An 18,415-nucleotide genomic window follows, 5' to 3' on the forward strand; every position below is an offset into this window, starting at 1 on the left:
CCCTACTATCATACCACGCTGCCCATGCCCGATCTTGTCCGATCTTGGAAGCTAAACAGCATTGGGCTGGGTCAGTACCGGGAGGGGAGACTCCCTGGGAATACCCGGTGTTGTACGACAGGAACTATTCCCATTCTCCTGAAGGGTGGACACCAACAGCAGTATCACCACTAATCTGTATTTTTTCTGCTCCCTTTCCTATATCTTTTTCCTTAGTAGGACCTTTTGACATACATTCCGTATGCATGCCTGGTGGAACTAGTGGTAATCAGGAAAGTGCATAGTAATTGACCTAATTCAGTGGTCTCTCTATGTTGAAATATGTACACTGACCTCCCCTTTGGGTCCCATTAATACAGAATATCTGTACTGGTCAGGAGAAACGGTTGTCAGACTATCCAGTGTCTGCAATCCTTCTAATCTCTCTCTCACGATTTAATGACCAGAACATTTTTAAAATTTTTCAATATATTTTTCTGTATACTAAAAAATTCTTTTTTGGATCGTAGATGGGTATTTTGTTTTAATTCAAAAGTAATGGAACTTGTCAAGAAAGTGAATCTAAAGCTAAACAAGGACAAATGTGAATTTGGCGTGAATACACTTACCTTTATGGGCGACGTGGTCTCGGATCAAGGTGTAAAACCAGACCCAAGGAAAATATCAGCCATAGTGAACATGGAACATCCTAACAACAAAGACGACGTCAGAAGATTCCTAGGAATGATTACTTACTTATTTATTATTACCAGTTATTTATATTAGTGATGAGCGGGTTCGGTTCCTCGGAATCCGAACCCCCCCGAACTTCAGCCTTTTTACACGGGTCCGAGGCAGACTCGGATCTTCCCGCCTTGCTCGGTTAACCCGAGCGCGCCCGAACGTCATCATCCCGCTGTCGGATTCTCGCGAGGCTCGGATTCTATCGCGAGACTCGGATTCTATATAAGGAGCCACGCGTCGCCGCCATTTTCACACGTGCATTGAGATTGATAGGGAGAGGACGTGGCTGGCGTCCTCTCCGTTTAGAATAGAAATAGATAGAGAGTGAGAGTGAGACACTTGATTTACTGGAGCTTAGGAGTACTCAGAGAGTGCAGAGTTTACTAGTGACTGACCAGTGACCACCAGTGCAGTTTTATTATTATTTAATATAATCCGTTCTCTGCCTGAAAAAAAACGATACACAGTGACACAGTATACCATATCTGTGCTCAGCCTCAGTATGCTGCATCATCTATGTATATCTGACTGTGCTGAGTGCTCACTGCTCACACAGCTTAATTGTGGGTGAGACTGGGGAGCAGTTATAGCAGGAGTACATTAACAGTGCACACTTTTGCTGCCAGAGTGCCACTGCCAGTGTGACTGACCAGTGACCACTGACCACCAGTATATTGTGATTGTCTGCCTGAAAAAGTTAAACACTCGTCGTGTGGTGTTTTTATTCTATAAACGCATTCTGCTGACAGTGTCCAGCAGGTCCGTCATTATATAATATATACCTGTCCGGCTGCAGTAGTGATATATATATATTTTTTATATCATTATCATCCAGTCTATATTAGCAGCAGACGCAGTACGGTAGTCCACGGCTGTAGCTACCTCTGTGTCGGCAGTCGCTCGTCCATCCATAATTGTATGCCACCTACCTGTGGTGTTTTTTTTTTTCTATCTTCTTGATACTAGTAGCTTACTTTAGGAGTCTGCAGTGCTGACAGTGTCCAGCAGGTCCGTCATTATATAATATAAACCTGTCCGGCTGCAGTAGTGATATATATATATTTTATATCATTATCATCCAGTCTATATTAGCAGCAGACGCAGTACGGTAGTCCACGGCTGTAGCTACCTCTGTGTCGGCAGTCGCTCGTCCATCCATAATTGTATACCACCTACCTGTTGTGTTTTTTTTCTTTCTATCTTCTTGATACTAGTAGCTTACTTTAGGAGTCTGCAGTGCTGACAGTGTCCAGCAGGTCCGTCATTATATAATATATACCTGTCCGGCTGCAGTAGTGATATATATATATATTTTATATCATTATCATCCAGTCTATATTAGCAGCAGACGCAGTACGGTAGTCCACGGCTGTAGCTACCTCTGTGTCGGCAGTCGCTCGTCCATCCATAATTGTATACCACCTACCTGTTGTGTTTTTTTTCTCTATCTTCTTGATACTAGTAGCTTACTTTAGGAGTCTGCAGTGCTGACAGTGTCCAGCAGGTCCGTCATTTTATAATATATACCTGTCCGGCTGCAGTAGTGATATATATATATTTTTTATATCATTATCATCCAGTCTATATTAGCAGCAGACGCAGTACGGTAGTCCACGGCTGTAGCTACCTCTCTGTCAGCAGTCGCTCGTCCATCCATAATTGTATACCACCTACCTGTGGTGTTTTTTTTTTTTTCTATCTTCTTGATACTAGTAGCTTACTTTAGGAGTCTGCAGTGCTGACAGTGTCCAGCAGGTCCGTCATTATATAATATATACCTGTCCGGCTGCAGTAGTGATATATATATATTTTTTATATCATTATCATCCAGTCTATATTAGCAGCAGACGCAGTACGGTAGTCCACGGCTGTAGCTACCTCTGTGTCGGCAGTCGCTCATCCATCCATAATTGTATACCACCTACCTGTTGTGCTTTTTTTTTTTCTATCTTCTTGATACTAGTAGCTTACTTTAGGAGTCTGCAGTGCTGACAGTGTCCAGCAGGTCCGTCATTATATAATATATACCTGTCCGGCTGCAGTAGTGATATATATATATTTTTTATATCATTATCATCCAGTCTATATTAGCAGCAGACACAGTACGGTAGTCCACGGCTGTAGCTACCTCTGTGTCGGCAGTCGCTCATCCATCCATAATTGTATACCACCTACCTGTTGTGTTTTTTTTTTTTCTATCTTCTTGATACTAGTAGCTTACTTTAGGAGTCTGCAGTGCTGACAGTGTCCAGCAGGTCCGTCATTATATAATATATACCTGTCCGGCTGCAGTAGTGATATATATATATTTTATATCATTATCATCCAGTCTATATTAGCAGCAGACGCAGTACGGTAGTCCACGGCTGTAGCTACCTCTGTGTCGGCAGTCGCTCGTCCATCCATAATTGTATACCACCTACCTGTTGTGGTTTTTTTTTCTCTATCTTCTTGATACTAGTAGCTTACTTTAGGAGTCTGCAGTGCTGACAGTGTCCAGCAGGTCCGTCATTTTATAATATTTACCTGTCCGGCTGCAGTAGTGATATATATATATTTTTTATATCATTATCATCCAGTCTATATTAGCAGCAGACGCAGTACGGTAGTCCACGGCTGTAGCTACCTCTGTGTCGGCAGTCGCTCGTCCATCCATAATTGTATACCACCTACCTGTGGTGTTTTTTTCTTTCTATCTTCTTGATACTAGTAGCTTACTTTAGGAGTCTGCAGTGCTGACAGTGTCCAGCAGGTCCGTCATTATATAATATATACCTGTCCGGCTGCAGTAGTGATATATATATATTTTTTATATCATTATCATCCAGTCTATATTAGCAGCAGACGCAGTACGGTAGTCCACGGCTGTAGCTACCTCTGTGTCGGCAGTCGCTCGTCCATCCATAATTATATACCACCTACCTGTTGTGTTTTTTTTTTCTATCTTCTTGAAACTAGTAGCTTACTTTAGGAGTCTGCAGTGCTGACAGTGTCCAGCAGGTCCGTCATTATATAATATAAACCTGTCCGGCTGCAGTAGTGATATATATATATTTTTTATATCATTATCATCCAGTCTATATTAGCAGCAGATGCAGTACGGTAGTCCACGGCTGTAGCTACCTCTGTGTCGGCAGTCGCTCGTCCATCCATAATTGTATACCACCTACCTGTGGTGTTTTTTTTTTTCTATCTTCTTGATACTAGTAGCTTACTTTAGGAGTCTGCAGTGCTGACAGTGTCCAGCAGGTCCGTCATTTTATAATATATACCTGTCCGGCTGCAGTAGTGATATATATATATATTTTTTATATCATTATCATCCAGTCTATATTAGCAGCAGACGCAGTACGGTAGTCCACGGCTGTAGCTACCTCTGTGTCGGCAGTCGCTCGTCCATCCATAAGTATACTAGTATCCATCCATCTCCATTGTTTACCTGAGGTGCCTTTTAGTTGTGCCTATTAAAATATGGAGAACAAAAATGTTGAGGTTCCAAAAATAGGGAAAGATCAAGATCGACTTCCACCTCGTGCTGAAGCTGCTGCCACTATTCATGGCCGAGACGATGAAATGCCATCAACGTCGTCTGCCAAGGCCGATGCCCAATGTCATAGTACAGAGCATGTAAAATCCAAAACACCAAATATCAGTAAAAAAAGGACTCAAAAATCTAAAATAAAATTGTCGGAGGAGAAGCGTAAACTTGCCAATATGCCATTTACCACACGGAGTGGCAAGAACGGCTGAGGCCCTGGCCTATGTTCATGGCTAGTGGTTCAGCTTCACATGAGGATGGAAGCACTCAGCCTCTCGCTAGAAAAATGAAAAGACTCAAGCTGGCAAAAGCACAGCAAAGAACTGTGCGTTCTTCGAAATCACAAATCCACAAGGAGAGTCCAATTGTGTCGTTTGCGATGCCTGACCTTCCCAACACTGGACGTGAAGAGCATGCGCCTTCCACCATTTGCACGCCCCCTGCAAGTGCTGGAAGGAGCACCCGCAGTCCAGTTCCTGATAGTCAGATTGAAGATGTCAGTGTTGAAGTACACCAGGATGAGGAGGATATGGGTGTTGCTGGCGCTGGGTAGGAAATTGACCAGGAGGATTCTGATGGTGAGGTGGTTTGTTTAAGTCAGGCACCCGGGGAGACACCTGTTGTCCGTGGGAGGAATAGGGCCATTGACATGCCTGGTGAAAATACCAAAAAAATCAGCTCTTCGGTGTGGAAGTATTTCAACAGAAATGCGGACAACATTTGTCAAGCCGTGTGTTGCCTTTGTCAAGCTGTAATAAGTAGGGGTAAGGACGTTAACCACCTCGGAACATCCTCCCTTATACGTCACCTGCAGCGCATTCATCAAAAGTCAGTGACAAGTTCAAAAACTTTGGGCGACAGCGGAAGCAGTCCACTGACCAGTAAATCCCTTCCTCTTGTAACCAAGCTCACGCAAACCACCCCACCAACTCCCTCAGTGTCAATTTCCTCCTTCCCCAGGAATGCCAATAGTCCTGCAGGCCATGTCACTGGCAATTCTGACGAGTCCTCTCCTGCCTGGGATTCCTCCGATGCATCCTTGCGTGTAACGCCTACTGCTGCTGGCGCTGCTGTTGTTGCTGCTGGGAGTCGATGGTCATCCCAGAGGGGAAGTCGTAAGACCACTTTTACTACTTCCACCAAGCAATTGACTGTCCAACAGTCCTTTGCGAGGAAGATGAAATATCACAGCAGTCATCCTGCTGCAAAGCGGATAACTGAGGCCTTGGCATCCTGGGCGGTGAGAAACGTGGTTCCGGTATCCATCATTACTGCAGAGCCAACTAGAGACTTGTTGGAGGTACTGTGTCCCCGGTACCAAATACCATCTAGGTTCCATTTCTCTAGGCAGGCGATACCGAAAATGTACACAGACCTCAGAAAAAGACTCACCAGTGTCCTAAAAAATGCAGTTGTACCCAATGTCCACTTAACCACGGACATGTGGACAAGTGGAGCAGGGCAGGCTCAGGACTATATGACTGTGACAGCCCACTGGGTAGATGTATGGACTCCCGCCGCAAGAACAGCAGCGGCGGCACCAGTAGCAGCATCTCGCAAACACCAACTCTTTCCTAGGCAGGCTACGCTTTGTATCACCGCTTTCCAGAATACGCACACAGCTGAAAACCTCTTACGGCAACTGAGGAAGATCATCGCGGAATGGCTTACCCCAATTGGACTCTCCTGTGGATTTGTGGCCTCGGACAACGCCAGCAATATTGTGTGTGCATTAAATCTGGGCAAATTCCAGCACGTCCCATGTTTTGCACATACCTTGAATTTGGTGGTGCAGAATTATTTAAAAAACGAGAGGGGCGTGCAAGAGATGCTGTCGGTGGCCAGAAGAATTGCGGGACACTTTCGGCGTACAGGCACCACGTACAGAAGACTGGAGCACCACCAAAAACGCCTGAACCTGCCCTGCCATCATCTGAAGCAAGAAGTGGTAACGAGGTGGAATTCAACCCTCTATATGCTTCAGAGGTTGGAGGAGCAGCAAAAGGCCATTCAAGCCTATACAACTGAGCACGATATAGGAGGTGGAATGCACCTGTCTCAAGCGCAGTGGAGAATGATTTCAACGTTGTGCAAGGTTCTGCAACCTTTTGAACTTGCCACACGTGAAGTCAGTTCAGACACTGCCAGCCTGAGTCAGGTCATTCCCCTCATCAGGCTTTTGCAGAAGAAGCTGGAGACATTGAAGAAGGAGCTAACACAGAGCGATTCCGCTAGGCATGTGGGACTTGTGGATGGAGCCCTTAATTCGCTTAACAAGGATTCACGGGTGGTCAATCTGTTGAAATCAGAGCACTACATTTTGGCCACCGTGCTCGATCCTAGATTTAAAACCTACCTTGGATCTCTCTTTCCGGCAGACACAAGTCTGCTGGGGTTCAAAGAACTGCTGGTGACAAAATTGTCAAGTCAAGCGGAACGCGACCTGTCAACATCTCCTCCTTCACATTCTCCCGCAACTAGGGGTGCGAGGAAAAGGCTCAGAATTCCGAGCCCACCCGCTGGCGGTGATGCAGGGCAGTCTGGAGCGACTGCTGATGCTGACATCTGGTCCGGACTGAAGGACCTGACAACGATTACGGACATGTCGTCTACTGTCACTGCATATGATTCTCTCCCCATTGAAAGAATGGTGGAGGATTATATGAGTGACCGCATCCAAGTAGGCACGTCAGACAGTCCGTACTTATACTGGCAGGAAAAAGAGGCAATTTGGAGGCCCTTGCACAAACTGGCTTTATTCTACCTAAGTTGCCCTCCCACAAGTGTGTACTCCGAAAGAGTGTTTAGTGCCGCCGCTCACCTTGTCAGCAATCGGCGTACGAGGTTACATCCAGAAAATGTGGAGAAGATGATGTTCATTAAAATGAATTATAATCAATTCCTCCGTGGAGACATTGACCAGCAGCAATTGCCTCCACAAAGTACACAGGGAGCTGAGATGGTGGATTCCAGTGGGGACGAATTGATAATCTGTGAGGAGGGGGATGTACACGGTGATATATCGGAGGATGATGATGAGGTGTCTGTAGAGCCAGTTTGTGCAAGGAGAGATTAATTGCTTCTTTTTTGGTGGGGGTCCAAACCAACCCGTCATTTCAGTCACAGTCGTGTGGCAGACCCTGTCACTGAAATGATGGGTTGGTTAAAGTGTGCATGTCCTGTTTATACAACATAAGGGTGGGTGGGAGGGCCCAAGGACAATTCCATCTTGCACCTCTTTTTTCTTTCATTTTTCTTTGCGTCATGTGCTGTTTGGGGAGTAGTTTTTGGAAGGGCCATCCTGCGTGACACTGCAGTGCCACTCCTAGATGGGCCAGATGTTTGTGTCGGCCACTTGGGTCGCTTATCTTAGTCACACAGCTACCTCATTGCGCATCTTTTTTTTCTTCTTTGCGTCATGTGCTGTTTGGGGAGTAGTTTTTTGAAGGGCCATCCTGCGTGACACTGCAGTGCCACTCCTAGATGGGCCAGGTGTTTGTGTCGGCCACTAGGGTCGCTTAGCTTAGTCACACAGCTACCTCATTGCGCCTCTTTTTTTCTTTGCGTCATGTGCTGTTTGGGGGGTGTTTTTTGGAAGGGCCATCTTGCGTGACACTGCAGTGCCACTCCTAGATGGGCCAGGTGTTTGTGTCGGCCACTTGGGTCGCTTATCTTAGTCACACAGCTACCTCATTGCGCCTCTTTTTTTCTTTGCGTCATGTGCTGTTTGGGGGGTGTTTTTTGGAAGGGCCATCCTGCGTGACACTGCAGTGCCACTCCTAGGTGGGCCAGGTGTTTGTGTCGGCCACTAGGGTCGCTTAGCTTACTCACACAGCTACCTCATTGCGCCTCTTTTTTTTCTTCTTTGCGTCATGTGCTGTTTGGGGAGTAGTTTTTGGAAGGGCCATCCTGCGTGACACTGCAGTGCCACTCCTAGATGGGCCAGGTGTTTGTGTCGGCCACTTGGGTCGCTTATCTTAGTCACACAGCTACCTCATTGCGCCTCTTTTTTTCTTTGCGTCATGTGCTGTTTGGGGGGTGTTTTTTGGAAGGGCCATCCTGCGTGACACTGCAGTGCCACTCCTAGATGGTCCAGGTGTTTGTGTCGGCCACTTGGGTCGCTTATCTTAGTCACACAGCTACCTCATTGCGCATCTTTTTTTTCTTCTTTGCGTCATGTGCTGTTTGGGGAGTAGTTTTTTGAAGGGCCATCCTGCGTGACACTGCAGTGCCACTCCTAGATGGGCCAGGTGTTTGTGTCGGCCACTAGGGTCGATTAGCTTAGTCACACAGCTACCTCATTGCACCTCTTTTTTTCTTTGCGTCATGTGCTGTTTGGGGGGTGTTTTTTGGAAGGGCCATCCTGCGTGACACTACAGTGCCACTCCTGGATGGGCCAGGTGTTTGTGTCGGCCACTTGGGTCGCTTAGCTTAGCCACACAGCTACCTCATTGCACCTCTTTTTTTCTTTGCGTCATGTGCTGTTTGGGGAGTAGTTTTTTGAAGGGCCATCCTGCGTGACACTGCAGTGCCACTCCTAGATGGGCCAGGTGTTTGTGTCGGCCACTTGGGTCGCTGAGCTTAGTCATCCAGCGACCTCGGTGCAAATTTTAGGACTAAAAATAATATTGTGAGGTGTTCAGAATAGACTGAAAATGAGTGGAAATTATGGTTATTGAGGTTAATAATACTTTGGGATCAAAATGACCCCCAAATTCTATGATTTAAGCTGTTTTTTAGGGTTTTTTGAAAAAAACACCCGAATCCAAAACACACCCGAATCCGACAAAAAAAATTCGGTGAGGTTTTGCCAAAACGCGTTCGAACCCAAAACACGGACGCGGAAACGAACCCAAAACCAAAACCCGAAAAATTTCCGGTGCTCATCACTAATTTATATAGCGCACACATATTCCGCAGCGCTTTACAGAGAATATTTGGTCATTCACATCAGTCCCTGCCCCAGTGGAGCTTACAATCTATATTCCCTATCACATGTACACGCACACACAGTCATGCTAGGGTTAATTTTTGTTGGAAGCCAATTAACCTACCAGTATATTTTTGGATTGTGGGAGGAAACTGGAGTACCCGGAGGAAACCCACGCAAGTACGGGGAGAATATACAAACTCCACACAGTTAGGGATATGGTGGAAATTGAACCCATGACCTCAGTGCTGTGAGGCAGTAATGCTAACCATTACACCATCCGTACTGCCCAACTTAGGAAAGTTTATTTCTCAACTCTCTGAACGAACAGCCTCTCTTAGATGGTTGTTGGACAAAGATAACGAGTGGATGTGGTCACATGAACAAGAAGAAAGTTGGCAAAACTTGAAACAGATCATTACAGAGCAACCAGTGCTAAAATTCTTTGATCCTGCGAAAAGAATAAGAATTTCAGCAGATGCTTCGCAATTTGGCCTAGGCTCAGTGCTGTTACAAGATCATGAGGATACATGGCAACCAGTAATCTATGCATCAAGAGCACTGACAAGTACTGAATCAAGGTATGCTCAGATAGAAAAAGAACTTCTAGCGATCACATATGCATGTGAGCGATTTCATCAGTTTGTGTATGGTCAAACATTTACAGTGGAAACTGACCACAAGCCATTGGTAGCTATAATGACTAAATCATTACATGACTGTCCCATGAGAATTCAACGAATGCTTATCAGACTACAGAAATATGATGTACACTTGCTGTACTGTCTTGGCAAATACATGTACATTGCTGATACACTTTCTCGTACTGTGGACAAAAGTGAATGTTCCAAAAGTCTGATGGATGAAGAGATAGAAGCCTATGTTAATTTGATCATAGCTTCTCTACCAGTGTCTCTTGCAAAACAAGAACAGATTAGGAAAGAAACTGAGACAGATGACACAATGAAAGTGTTGAAAGATATCATTCTGAAAGGTTGGGCAGCAGAAAAACATGCGTGCCCGCTGTCTATCCATGATTATTGGATGTACCGCAGTGACCTTACAGTTGTCGATGGTATTATTTGCAATGGCAATAGGTTTGTCATACCTGCACGACTAAGAAAAACTATGCTGTGTAAGATACATGAAGGCCACTTAGGATAAGAAAAATGTAAGCGGAGAGCGCGTGAAGTTATGTATTGGCCAAGAATGAACCAAGACATAGCACAGACTACAGCTACATGTGAATTATGTCTTACGTATAGACCGAAACAACAAGTCGAGTCACTGAGTCCTCACACAGTGCCAGAGAGACCGTACCAGAAAGTTGGCGCAGATTTGTTTGATTGTAATGGGAAAACGTACATTGTTGTGACTGTTTATTACTCTAACTACCCTGAGGTGAAGACACTACATACAATTACTAGTAAAGCCGTAATCAATTACATAAAGTGAATCTTTGCAAGGCATGGTATTCCTATGGAAGTGTTCACCGACAATGGTCCTCAGTTTTCCATTGCTGAATTTAGACAAATTGCTGATGAGTGGGAATTTGTCCATACTACGTCAAGTCCCCACTATCCACGCTCAAATGGGTTGGTGGAAAGTTCAGTAAAAACTGTAAAGAGTTTCATGAAAAAAGCTCAAGAAGGTAAAGAAGATTTCTACAAAAGTCTTTTAATCTACCGCAGTACACCTTTACAGAATGGACTTTCTCCTGCACAAATGGTGATGGGAAGGAGGATTATAGCAAATCTCCCAATACATGATGAACTGCTTAATACACATAACTCAGCGTTGGTCAGACTGAGTAAGGAACGTCAACAGGCGAAACAAACTGTTCCATGACAGGTGAGCAAAAATCTTATCTGATCTAAAATCGGGTGACCAAGTCCGTCTCAGAGATCACGAGAAAGGTATTTGTGTGCATAAAGGTATTGTGCAAGCACAAGTAGCACCAAGATCTTATACTATACGTACAGAGCGTGGAACGGAAGTAAGAAGAAATTGGGTGGATTTAAGATCTCAACCTAACCATAAAGAAGACAACATGACTGAAGAATACCCTTCATCTGACATGTATGATGATCCTGATAATGGTGAACAAACCACGATTCTAGAAAGGTCCAACATGGTCGATGAAACACAGACTGTGTATGAAAGACCCAAAAGGGAACTATGCAGACCTGAGAGACTCATTGAAATGTGTTAGATGATGTTCTTAATATGACGTTGTTAATTGTTGCATTGAAGCGTACAGGGCTTATCTTTACAGAAAAGAGGATGTGATGTTAGTGTATTAGAATGCTTAATATTTGTAGACACTCCCTTACTAATGTGTGTAAGCCTGAATCTTCAGTGATGGTCCCTGAGACCAGGGGGATGCTGGGAAGTGGGTGGTCCAGTGTGCAGTGTGCCTGCAGTTGGTGATGGAATAAAAACAGCACAGCAGTGAACTCACGTCTCTGTGTCCTGATGACTGGATTTACAAACATATGAACAAAACATGCCCGACAGTCCATGCGGGGGAGCTGACGGTCCAGGTGTAGGATGGTTTAAAGTGTCCCGAAGCTCCGGGGGAAAGGTGATGTGGGTGATAGTGTTGTCTGATGGGTAGGGTGGGGGGGGGGGGGGGATGGTAGCGGCGGCCAGCACCTGATGGTCCATGGAAGGGAGGGGGGATGGTAGTGGGGGCCAGTGGTTTGAGGGGGTTTCCATGGAGAGGGCTCAGAAGATCAGCCCCGTGGAGAGCGCTCACCCAGCAGCACTTCCAAGCAGATGGTAGCGGCTTCCAGAAAAGCCAACGACTGGATTAGGGTAGGATAGTTATATATCTGGATTTATGGGATGCAGTTAATATACTGGCTGTGGGATCCCAGTGTTCAGGATACCAACACTGGAATCCTGACAGCTGGTGAAATGCCGGCGGTCTGAATCCCGAGGACAGCCCCATATTCCCACTTGGGTGGTGGGTCCACGCCGCCACCCGAGTGGGAATAAAACCCGAAGCATGGCGAATTACATATGTATTCCAGATTTACTTGCTATATAAATACGGGAAGCACCACGCTTGTTAAAAAAAATTAGCATCTTTTAATATATTTCTTTCTAATATATGTTTATCACTACAACTAGTCTGATGTATATAATAGAGTGCTTTCATTGTATTGTATATAGTAGAACGGGTGTGGTATGGAAGGTCGACAGTAACTAGGTCGACAGGGTGTCTAGGTCGACAGGGTCTTTAGGTCGACATGTTCTAGGTCGACAGGTCAAAAGGTCGACATGAGTTTTTTATGTTAGTTTGGTGTCGTTTACTCCGTAGAGTGACCGGGAGCCCCAATTAGTGCACCGCGTCCCCTCGCATGGCTCGCTTCGCTCGCCATGCTTAGTGCATGGTGCCTTCGCTCCGCTACTGCTTCGCTCGGCACAGATTACCGTTACAATCATAGTCCATGTGGATCGTTAAGTTCGAAAAGGTTCAAAAAAAGATTTAAAAAAAAAACCTCATGTCGACCTTTTGACCAGTCGACCTAGAACATGTCGACCTAAAGACCCTGTCGACCTAGACACCCTGTCGACCTAGTTACTGTCGACCAATAGTGGTCGACCTAGACATTGTCGACCTAGTTACTGTCGACTTAGAGACCGGATCCCAGTAGAACATCCTGCCCATTTGCAAAAGTTTTTTTTCTCTACTGCTTAAGGTTGGACAAAATGAGTCTACAGCTACCTCCCCACTCTCCTAATACTGCCAATAAACCTGGGTATACACTAAACGATATGTCACCCTATCCCACAGATAGCAGCGATATATCGGTTACATTGTCTAGTGTGTACCCATAATATGCATGCTCCAGTGGCTCGCTAGCAATATCCTCCGTCCACCCTGCAACAGGGCTGACGGGGATATCGCTAGCGATGACATGCGGCTCCCTCCGTCGGACCTGGCATTCTGGGTCCCATCATCCACAATGTTGTGCTGGTTACACATCATTTAGTGTGTACCCAGCTTTAAAACACTGTGTGCACTGTGCAGTGTTGGGTGGAGAGTGCCAGTAGTATGCATCCAGTAATGTGGAATAGGAGAGCATGAATTAGCACAATCCAGGCTTGCCGACTTTCGACAGGTCGACTGAACAGGGCCAGGGGCATGGAGACACTTTCATAACCACATCCCCCACCATGCAGTGCCCACTTAACCAACACTGGAAATCGGGCCCAAGATCGTCCACTTTCAAGGGTGCTGCTGCCGGCTCTAGGAGGCTTGCCTACCTTTCCGGGGGAGGGGGTTCTAAATTTATATTATTTTGTAAAGGAAGTCCTTTGTCGCTTGTCTTTCAGGGTAACAGGTGCAGTAATGGTGCATACACACTGGAGGTAATTCCAAGTTGATCGCAGCAGGAATTCTGTTAGCAGTTGGGCAAAACCATGGCCCTCATTCCGAGTTGTTCGCTCGCAAGCTGCTTTTAGCAGCATTGCACACGCTAAGCCGCCGTCTACTGGGAGTGAATCTTAGCTTAGCAAAATTGCGAACGAAAGATTCTCTAAATTGCGAATAGAAATTTCTTAGCAGTTTCTGAGTAGCTCGATACTTACTCTGCCACTGCGATCAGTTCAGTCAGTTTCGTTCCTGGTTTGACGACACAAACACACCCAGCGTTCGCCCAGACACTCCCCCGTTTCTCCAGCCACTCCCGCGTTTTTCCCAGAAACGGCAGCGTTTTTTCACACACACCCATAAAACGGCCAGTTTCCGCCCAGAAACACCCACTTCCTCTCAATCACACTCCGATCACCAGAACGAAGAAAAAACCTCGTAATGCCGTGAGTAAAATACCAAACTTCTTAGCAAATTTACTTGGCGCAGTCGCAGTGCGAACATTGCGCATGCGCAATTAGCGGAAAATCGCTGCGATGCGAAGAAAATTACCGAGCGAACAACTCGGAATGAGGGCCCATGTGCACTGCAGGGGGGGCAGATATAACATGTGCAGAGAGAGTTAGATTTGGGTGGGGTGAGTTCAATCTGCAATCTAAATTGCAGTGTAAAAATAAAGCAGCCAGTATTTATCCTGCACAGAAACAAAATAACCCACCCAAATCTAACTCTCTCTGCAAATGTTATATCTGCCCCCCCCTGCAGTGCACATGGTTTTGCCCAACTGCTAAAAAATTTCCTGCTGCGATCAACTTGGAATTACCGCCACTATGCGATTCGCTCCAGGAGCGATATCGCATAGTGTTTCCACTCCTGGTCCGGGCCACCGATATAGTTCATACACACTGTGCGTTATTGCTAGCGATATCGCACAGTGATGTCATGGCCGTGCTACGTATGCAGCTTTAGAGGTGACACAGGAATACGAAAACAATGCAGTATACACACTGGGTGATAATGTAAACGATATCACTCAGGAGGGTAAAAATGTGTGTATGCACCTTAAGTCTCTGCTGTCACTCTCTCATTCAGTGCAGGGGCGCTATTTGCTATAATGTATTTGTGAATCCTTGTTTGATCTTTGTCACTGTGTAAGAGGGTGGCGGTGCGGTGTGGAGCCTGCTGCCGTGCAGGTGTAGTTTCCCTACTCACCAGGCGCTGCACTCTCTCATCTTCAGGTACCGGAATCTTCAACAGACCTGGAAATCTTCATTCGGATCCGGACACGGCGATTCCCTCTCGGAGCTGACGGACGAACGAGCTGAGGAGAAAATAGACTACCTTAAGGGGGGTATCAACCCTTCTTCCACCGAAAAAAAGGGATACCCCAGGGGTGACGGCGACCTTCACCGGTTGGCTGAAAGGTCATCACAGGCACAAAGCCTCAGCCACCCAGAATTCACACACTCGCACTCTCGTGCGTAGTGTGATGAAGAGGTTCTCACGTCCCTGAGCAAACCCCTATACCGGCACTCGGGGACAGACAAAGGGACAAACGTACACAGATGCTACTCACCGTCAGTTCCACACTGCAAACGTCTTCTCCTCTTACAGGTCCCTGTAAGGAGGCAAACAAACAAACAGCCGTGCAGGGCCTAACTCCAACCTAGTGTAACACCCCTATACTAACTACAACGGCAGAGCCCTCAAACTAGCTCTGTGGGTGTGGTGCACAAAACTAAACACAGACTTAAACTTACACCTTGCCCTGCACGGTAGCACACATATCCAATCACAATCACAGTGCAAGCAACTACCATGGTGCTGTCCCTTTGATCACTTATATACCTTCTCTCTGGGGAGTGGGCGCCGTACAGCTCACCCACCTCCCGTACACTGTCTTTCCAGGGGCTCAGGCCGAGCGGACCTGCCTACCTAAACACCTCGGGGTGGACTGGACCTAGCGCCCAGTGCCACCTGTATTCACCTTCGGGGGAACCTCTCATTGATTGGGCCTAGTGCCCCCTATTTGCGCACAGGTCAGAGGCCCGACATCACCCACGGGCCTAGCGCCCGCCTAACTCATCACTCGTTGGGTGACCTGGGCCTAGTACCCAGGGTCACCTTATATTAGAGATGTGCACTTGAAATTTTTCGGGTTTTGTGTTTTGGTTTTGGGTTCGGTTCCGCGGCCGTGTTTTGGGTTCGACCGCGTTTTGGCAAAACCTCACCGAATTTTTTTTGTCGGATTCGGGTGTGTTTTGGATTCGGGTGTTTTTTTCAAAAAACACTAAAAAACAGCTTAAATCATAGAATTTGGGGGTCATTTTGATCCCAAAGTATTATTAACCTCAAAAACCATAATTTCCACTCATTTTCAGTCTATTCTGAATACCTTACACCTCACAATATTATTTTTAGTCCTAAAATTTGCACCGAGGTCGCTGGATGACTAAGCTAAGCGACCCTAGTGGCCGACACAAACACCTGGCCCATCTAGGAGTGGCACTGCAGTGTCACGCAGGATGGCCCTTCCAAAAAACCCTCCCCAAACAGCACATGACGCAAATAAAAAAAGAGGCGCAATGAGGTAGCTGTGTGAGTAAGATAAGCGACCCTAGTGGCCGACACAAACACCTGGCCCATCTAGGAGTGGCACTGCAGTGTCACGCAGGATGGCCCTTCCAAAAAACACTCCCCAAACAGCACATGACGCAAAGAAAAAAAGAGGCGCAATGAGGTAGCTGTGTGAGTAAGATAAGCGACCCTAGTGGCCGACACAAACACCTGGCCCATCTAGGAGTGGCACTGCAGTGTCACGCAGGATGGCCCTTCCAAAAAACACTCCCCAAACAGCACATGACGCAAATAAAAATGAAAGAAAAAAGAGGTGCAAGATGGAATTGTCCTTGGGCCCTCCCACCCACCCTTATGTTGTATAAACAGGACATGCACACTTTAACCAACCCATCATTTCAGTGACAGGGTCTGCCACACGACTGTGACTGAAATGACGGGTTGGTTTGGACCCCCACCGAAAAAGAAGCAATTAATCTCTCCTTGCACAAACTGGCTCTACAGAGGCAAGATGTCCACCTCATCATCATCCTCCGATATATCACCGTGTACATCCCGCTCCTCACAGATTATCAATTCGTCCCCACTGGAATCCACCATCTCAGCTCCCTGTGTACTTTGTGGAGGCAATTGCTGCTGGTCAATGTCTCCACGGAGGAATTGATTATAATTCATTTTAATGAACATCATCTTCTCCACATTTTCTGGAAGTAACCTCGTACGCCGATTGCTGACAAGGTGAGCGGCGGCACTAAACACTCTTTCGGAGTACACACTTGTGGGAGGGCAACTTAGGTAGAATAAAGCCAGTTTGTGCAAGGGCCTCCAAATTGCCTCTTTTTCCTGCCAGTATAAGTACGGACTGTGAGACGTGCCTACTTGGATGCGGTCACTCATATAATCCTCCACCATTCTTTCAATGGGGAGAGAATCATATGCAGTGACAGAAGACGACATGTCCGTAATCGTTGTCAGGTCCTTCAGTCCGGACCAGATGTCAGCATCAGCAGTCGCTCCAGACTGCCCTGCATCACCGCCAGCGGGTGGGCTCGGAATTCTGAGCCTTTTCCTCGCACCCCCAGTTGCGGGAGAATGTGAAGGAGGAGATGTTGACAGGTCGCGTTCCGCTTGACTTGACAATTTTGTCACCAGCAGGTCTTTGAACCCCAGCAGACTTGTGTCTGCCGGAAAGAGAGATCCAAGGTAGGTTTTAAATCTAGGATCGAGCACGGTGGCCAAAATGTAGTGCTCTGATTTCAACAGATTGACCACCCGTGAATCCTTGTTAAGCGAATTAAGGGCTCCATCCACAAGTCCCACATGCCTAGCGGAATCGCTCCCTTTTAGCTCCTCCTTCAATGCCTCCAGCTTCTTCTGCAAAAGCCTGATGAGGGGAATGACCTGACTCAGGCTGGCAGTGTCTGAACTGACTTCACGTGTGGCAAGTTCAAAAGGTTGCAGAACCTTGCACAACGTTGAAATCATTCTCCACTGCGCTTGAGACAGGTACATTCCACCTCCTATATCGTGCTCAATTGTATAGGCTTGAATGGCCTTTTGCTGCTCCTCCAACCTCTGAAGCATATATAGGGTTGAATTCCACCTCGTTACCACTTCTTGCTTCAGATGATGGCAGGGCAGGTTCAGGCGTTTTTGGTGGTGCTCCAGTCTTCTGTACGTGGTGCCTGTACGCCGAAAGTGTCCCGCAATTCTTCTGGCCACCGACAGCATCTCTTGCACGCCCCTGTCATTTTTTAAAAAATTCTGCACCACCAAATTCAAGGTATGTGCAAAACATGGGACGTGCTGGAATTTGCCCAGATTTAATGCACACACAATATTGCTGGTGTTGTCCGATGCCACAAATCCACAGGAGAGTCCAATTGGGGTAAGCCATTCCGCGATGATCTTCCTCAGTTGCCGTAAGAGGTTTTCAGCTGTGTGCGTATTCTGGAAACCGGTGATACAAAGCGTAGCCTGCCTAGGAAAGAGTTGGCGTTTGCGAGATGCTGCTACTGGTGCCGCCGCTGCTGTTCTTGCGGCGGGAGTCCATACATCTACCCAGTGGGCTGTCACAGTCATATAGTCCTGACCCTGCCCTGCTCCACTTGTCCACATGTCCGTGGTTAAGTGGACATTGGGTACAACTGCATTTTTTAGGACACTGGTGAGTCTTTTTCTGACGTCCGTGTACATTCTCGGTATCGCCTGCCTAGAGAAGTGGAACCTAGATGGTATTTGGTAACGGGGGCACACTACCTCAAGA

The 18,415-nt window shown here is 46.6% G+C and overlaps 1 pseudogene; it reads left to right on the forward strand.

The window, feature by feature from the left end:
- Nucleotides 1–119, forward strand: LOC134937743 (5S ribosomal RNA; annotated as a pseudogene).
- The last annotated feature ends 18,296 nt before the right edge of the window (nt 120–18,415 follow it).

This window comes from Pseudophryne corroboree, chromosome 6 (assembly GCF_028390025.1).
Source record: "Pseudophryne corroboree isolate aPseCor3 chromosome 6, aPseCor3.hap2, whole genome shotgun sequence".
NCBI lineage: Eukaryota > Metazoa > Chordata > Amphibia > Anura > Myobatrachidae > Pseudophryne > Pseudophryne corroboree.